Consider the following 6700-nt stretch of genomic DNA (forward strand, 5'->3'; position numbering starts at 1 on the left):
TATGGGAGGAGTTCTGATCTTTACAGAGAATGAGAAGAGGAGAGAGGTGAAAGCACGGATTTAATTGTAGGGCATGTTCTGACGAATGGAGAACGGGATTTTTCACCACATTATGTCTTCCCAGGTGTGTTTATTATACCTTTTCAAGAGGTCACGATTCCCTCTCAGTATTTTTTCTGTTTGTGGATGACAGAAGAAATATACAAACAAAAAATCAATGCAGGGTTTCTGTTATAGAAATGTTAGAAACTTTTCAATGACACACCAAGTGACATTCAGTATCTACATGAGGCAGAGCATGAGTAATGTCTTCAAAGATGACAATGTCCACTATGAAAGATCGGCCGGGCACAGGGGCACATGCCTATAATCCCAGCTACCCGGAAGGTGGAGGCAGGAGAAATGCTTGATCCCGTGAGGCAAAGGTTGCAGTGACCTGAGATTGCACCACTGCACTCCAGCCTGGGCAACAGAGACTCTGTCTCAAAAAAAAAAAAAAATTAGCCAAGCATGGTGGCAGGCACCTGTGGTCCCAGCTACTTAAGAGGCTGAGGTGCGAAGATGGCTCCAGCCTGAGGGTGAAGGTTGCTATGATCTAAGACTGCCCCACTGGTCTCCAGCCTGGGCAACAAAGCAAGACCTCCTCTCCAAACAAAATACATGAAAACTAAACTTCTCAAAGTATGAAAATCCATTTTGTTTTTAATTAATTAATTGTTATTATTATTATTTGAGACAGAGTTTTGCTCTTGTTGCTCAGGCTAGAGTGCAATGGCGCAATCTTGGCTCACAGCAACCTCCACCTCCCGGGTTCGTGATTCTCCTGCCTCAGCCTCCTGAGCAGCTGGGATTACAGGTATGCAATGCCACGCCTGGCTAATTTTTTGTCCTTTTAGTGGAGACAGGGTTTCTCCATTTCGGTCAGGTTGGTCTTGAACTCCCAACCTCAGGTGATCCACCCACCTTGGCCTCTCAAAGTGCTGGGAGACTACAGGCGTGAGCCACCGTGCCTGACCAAAAATCCATTTTGTACATATATGACCACAAAATACAACCTACACACACTCACAGAAAACAAAATTAGCCGGGCATGGTGGCACGCACCTGTGGTCCCAGCTACTTGGGAGGCTGAGGGTGGAGGATGGCTGACCTGAGGGCAGAGGTTGCAGTGAGCTAAGATTGCCTAAGATCATGCCACCGTGCTCTAGCCTGGGTAACAAAGCGAGAGCCTGTCTCAAAATAACATAAAATACACGAAAACAAAATTACTCCAAGTATGAAAATCCATTTTGACTATACGTGTCCAAAAAATAATAAAAACCTACACAGACGCAGAAAAAAACTAGATGTTAATGGGCCAGTCTCAGTGGCTCACGCCTGTAATCCCAGCACTTTGGGAGGTCAAGTCAGGCAAATCGTGAGGTCAGGAGATCGAGCTCATCCTGGCTAACACGGTACAAAAAGGTAGCCGGGCGTGGTGACAAGCGCCTGTAATCCCAGCTACTCAGGAGGCTGAGGTTGCGGTGAGCTGAGATCACACCACTGTACTCCAGAGCGAGACTCTGTCAAAAAAAAAAAAGTCAGCGGACGACAGATGCTGGAGAGGATGTGGAGACACAGGAACACTTTTACACTGCTGGTGGGAGTGTCAATTAGTTCAACCATTGTGGAAGACAGTGTGGCAATTCCTCAAGGATCTAGAACTAGAAAGACCATTTGACCCAGCAATCCCATTACTGGCCACATACCCAAAAAATTATAAATCATTCTATTATAGAGACACACACACACGTATGTTTATTGCAGCACTGTTCACAAGAGCAAAGACTTGGAACCAACCCAAAGGCCCATCAGTGATACACTAGATAAGGAAAATGTGGCACATATGCACCATGGAATACTATGCAGTCATAAAAAAGGATGAGTTTATGTCCTTTACAAGGACATGGATGAAGCCGGGAACCATCATTCACAGCAAACTGACACAAGAACAGAAAAGCAGACACCGCCATGTTCTCACCCGTAAGCGCATGTGGAACAACGAGAACGCACGGACACGAGGAGGGGACTATCACACACCAGAGCCTGTCAGGAGGTGGGGGCTAGGGAAGAGATAGCTGGGTGGGGGGATACGGGAGGGAGGGCATCAGAAGAGTTACCTAATGTAGATGACGGGGTGATGGATGCGGCAAGCCACCGTGGCACACGTATACCTCTGTAACAAACCTGCACGTTCTGCACATGTACCCCAGAACTTAAGTATAATTTAAAAAAATAAAGAAAATAAATAATTTAAAAAAGAAATTGATGATAAGGGACAAGTAGTCATGGAAAGTACAGCCAGGATGTGAAAACTAGCTCACGTTCCAGTTCAGACATGGTAAGGGTGGTCACTAGATTCCCTCTTCAGAGAATGACGTTTATAGTTTGGAGAGGTTAAAAGCCTGATAGGAGGAGGAGGAGTCATTAGGAGGATGCGTAATACTTCCTTGCCTCTTACCCCTCCTGACTGAAAGTATTCAGTCCATTATAAAAGCAACAGTAGCCAAGCAAACCACCAGTCAATTAATGGCATTTACTAAGTACCAGCCTGTACCCGAAAAAGGAACAGAACTACCTCAGAATGACATGTGTGATAGTGGTGCTTTCTGTGGGCTTACCTAAGGTGTGATCATTTAGCTAAACCCAACTGTTAGCACATGTCTGCACGGAACAAGCTCAAAGAAAGCAAGTATGACATTAAGAGCCCCAAAAGCCTTAATAACCCCATCTTTCCAAGAAGGCAACTTGACAGGGTAGCCGCTTCAAAGTGGGTAATAGCTCTGTTCCTGGACCCACAGTGCTCTGTGGGTCTGCCCTCAAGAGCCTTCCAACCTTCAAACCGTCACCCTAATTGGCCTCGGGCAGATGGCTGGTTAGCCAAAGACGGGTAAGAATCCTCAGAGGAGGGGCAACCTAAGACAGGCACAGTCGAGAAGGGGCCATCAGGAGCCAAGGGAGAGTTGATCTTGTGCCTTTCATGGCCGGAAAGGAGCTTCTGATCTAAAAGGATCTAATGCTATACGTTCACCATGAGCTAACACCCCAGCCTACTGTCAATCATCAAGTCAAGGTATGAAGGCAATCTTAAAGACTTTCCTTAAAAGGATCTACAATGCACTTGATTAACCCTTCCGCCCAGACACTGAGCTACCAGGTATTAGATATACTTAAATAAATCTAGTAAATCACCTCATAGAAATACTAATCAGAGGCTGGGCGTGGTGGCTCACGCCTGTAATCTCAGCACTTTGGGAGGCCCAGGCAGGCGGATCACCTGAGGTCAGGAGTTCAAGACCAGCCTGGCCAACATGGTGAAACCCTGTTTTTAAAAAAATGAAAATAAAAATAAAAAAAGAAATACCAATCAGATGAAACCAAGAAAAAGAAGAAGGGAAAAAGGAGAGAGAAAAACAAACCAAAAATGGCATACCTCTAAAGGTAACAGTAATTAGCTGTCACAGTGGTGGTGCTGCTTTCTAGTAAAGTGTTATTTATAAAAAGCAACAAGGAATGGCAAAACAAAACCTTGTGATTTCTAGTTGCTACATACTAAAGTCAATTTTGCTGCGTTGTGTCCCGTTTCATATGATAACCACCCCCAGCTCTGCTGAAGGAGAATATTAATTGCCTTCCTGCAAACCATTTAACCTTATCTATCATCCTCGCCTCCCTTAGCAAAGTTCCCGGGCATCTAAAAATTTTCCTTTTTCTTACTGACCAGCTGCAAGGTCACAGAGCAGATAAGCTCAAAACTGCAGAATGTGTTTCTCAGAATGTTCCCTTTCAAATGTGAAGTGCATCACGAGACACGTCGCATGCTGATTAACTGTTCTCTGTTCTTTGTTCTAGCTTCTGTAAACCTGCTTCCTACTTCGTCATCCTGTACCAGATAGCTGCATAAAAGGGACCCCATTTTCTTTGTCCTTTGCTCAGAATTACGAAGCAATTCTGCTGAGCCCATGATCACATTAAATAAAATTCTCCTGCAACCCCACCGGCCTCTCCAGGTCTCTCATTTCCCACTATAAAGCACGGACGCGGCTCCCAAGAGGCAACAAGAGAAAATACGAGCACACGCAAGGGCACGTCCCCGCTTCTGGGGGAAGTTGGACTCACCCAGGGAGACCAGGTTCCTGTAGTTCTCCAACATCACGTCCCTGCATAAAGTCCTCTGAGCAGGGTCCAGGCATCTCCACTCCTCCTGAGAGACTTCGATGGCCACATCCCGGAATGTCAATAGACCCTGAAATGAAAACACACTTTAACCACATGGTTATGGGAGGAGTTCTGATCTTTACAGAGAATGAGAAGAGGAGAGAGGTGAAAGCACGGATTTAATTGTAGGGCATGTTCTGACGAATGGAGAACGGGATTTTTCACCACATTATGTCTTCCCAGGTGTGTTTATTATACCTTTTCAAGAGGTCACGATTCCCTCTCAGTATTTTTTCTGTTTGTGGATGACAGAAGAAATATACAAACAAAAAATCAATGCAGGGTTTCTGTTATAGAAATGTTAGAAACTTTTCAATGACACACCAAGTGACATTCAGTATCTACATGAGGCAGAGCATGAGTAATGTCTTCAAAGATGACAATGTCCACTATGAAAGATCGGCCGGGCACAGGGGCACATGCCTATAATCCCAGCTACCCGGAAGGTGGAGGCAGGAGAAATGCTTGATCCCGTGAGGCAAAGGTTGCAGTGACCTGAGATTGCACCACTGCACTCCAGCCTGGGCAACAGAGACTCTGTCTCAAAAAAAAAAAAAAATTAGCCAAGCATGGTGGCAGGCACCTGTGGTCCCAGCTACTTAAGAGGCTGAGGTGCGAAGATGGCTCCAGCCTGAGGGTGAAGGTTGCTATGATCTAAGACTGCCCCACTGGTCTCCAGCCTGGGCAACAAAGCAAGACCTCCTCTCCAAACAAAATACATGAAAACTAAACTTCTCAAAGTATGAAAATCCATTTTGTTTTTAATTAATTAATTGTTATTATTATTATTTGAGACAGAGTTTTGCTCTTGTTGCTCAGGCTAGAGTGCAATGGCGCAATCTTGGCTCACAGCAACCTCCACCTCCCGGGTTCGTGATTCTCCTGCCTCAGCCTCCTGAGCAGCTGGGATTACAGGTATGCAATGCCACGCCTGGCTAATTTTTTGTCCTTTTAGTGGAGACAGGGTTTCTCCATTTCGGTCAGGTTGGTCTTGAACTCCCAACCTCAGGTGATCCACCCACCTTGGCCTCTCAAAGTGCTGGGAGACTACAGGCGTGAGCCACCGTGCCTGACCAAAAATCCATTTTGTACATATATGACCACAAAATACAACCTACACACACTCACAGAAAACAAAATTAGCCGGGCATGGTGGCACGCACCTGTGGTCCCAGCTACTTGGGAGGCTGAGGGTGGAGGATGGCTGACCTGAGGGCAGAGGTTGCAGTGAGCTAAGATTGCCTAAGATCATGCCACCGTGCTCTAGCCTGGGTAACAAAGCGAGAGCCTGTCTCAAAATAACATAAAATACACGAAAACAAAATTACTCCAAGTATGAAAATCCATTTTGACTATACGTGTCCAAAAAATAATAAAAACCTACACAGACGCAGAAAAAAACTAGATGTTAATGGGCCAGTCTCAGTGGCTCACGCCTGTAATCCCAGCACTTTGGGAGGTCAAGTCAGGCAAATCGTGAGGTCAGGAGATCGAGCTCATCCTGGCTAACACGGTACAAAAAGGTAGCCGGGCGTGGTGACAAGCGCCTGTAATCCCAGCTACTCAGGAGGCTGAGGTTGCGGTGAGCTGAGATCACACCACTGTACTCCAGAGCGAGACTCTGTCAAAAAAAAAAAAGTCAGCGGACGACAGATGCTGGAGAGGATGTGGAGACACAGGAACACTTTTACACTGCTGGTGGGAGTGTCAATTAGTTCAACCATTGTGGAAGACAGTGTGGCAATTCCTCAAGGATCTAGAACTAGAAAGACCATTTGACCCAGCAATCCCATTACTGGCCACATACCCAAAAAATTATAAATCATTCTATTATAGAGACACACACACACGTATGTTTATTGCAGCACTGTTCACAAGAGCAAAGACTTGGAACCAACCCAAAGGCCCATCAGTGATACACTAGATAAGGAAAATGTGGCACATATGCACCATGGAATACTATGCAGTCATAAAAAAGGATGAGTTTATGTCCTTTACAAGGACATGGATGAAGCCGGGAACCATCATTCACAGCAAACTGACACAAGAACAGAAAAGCAGACACCGCCATGTTCTCACCCGTAAGCGCATGTGGAACAACGAGAACGCACGGACACGAGGAGGGGACTATCACACACCAGAGCCTGTCAGGAGGTGGGGGCTAGGGAAGAGATAGCTGGGTGGGGGGATACGGGAGGGAGGGCATCAGAAGAGTTACCTAATGTAGATGACGGGGTGATGGATGCGGCAAGCCACCGTGGCACACGTATACCTCTGTAACAAACCTGCACGTTCTGCACATGTACCCCAGAACTTAAGTATAATTTAAAAAAATAAAGAAAATAAATAATTTAAAAAAGAAATTGATGATAAGGGACAAGTAGTCATGGAAAGTACAGCCAGGATGTGAAAACTAGCTCACGTTCCAGTTCAGACATGGTAA

Source organism: Aotus nancymaae, unplaced genomic scaffold (assembly GCF_030222135.1).
Source record: "Aotus nancymaae isolate 86718 unplaced genomic scaffold, 86718_ANA_hifiasm-v0.15.2.pri h1tg000028l, whole genome shotgun sequence".
NCBI lineage: Eukaryota > Metazoa > Chordata > Mammalia > Primates > Aotidae > Aotus > Aotus nancymaae.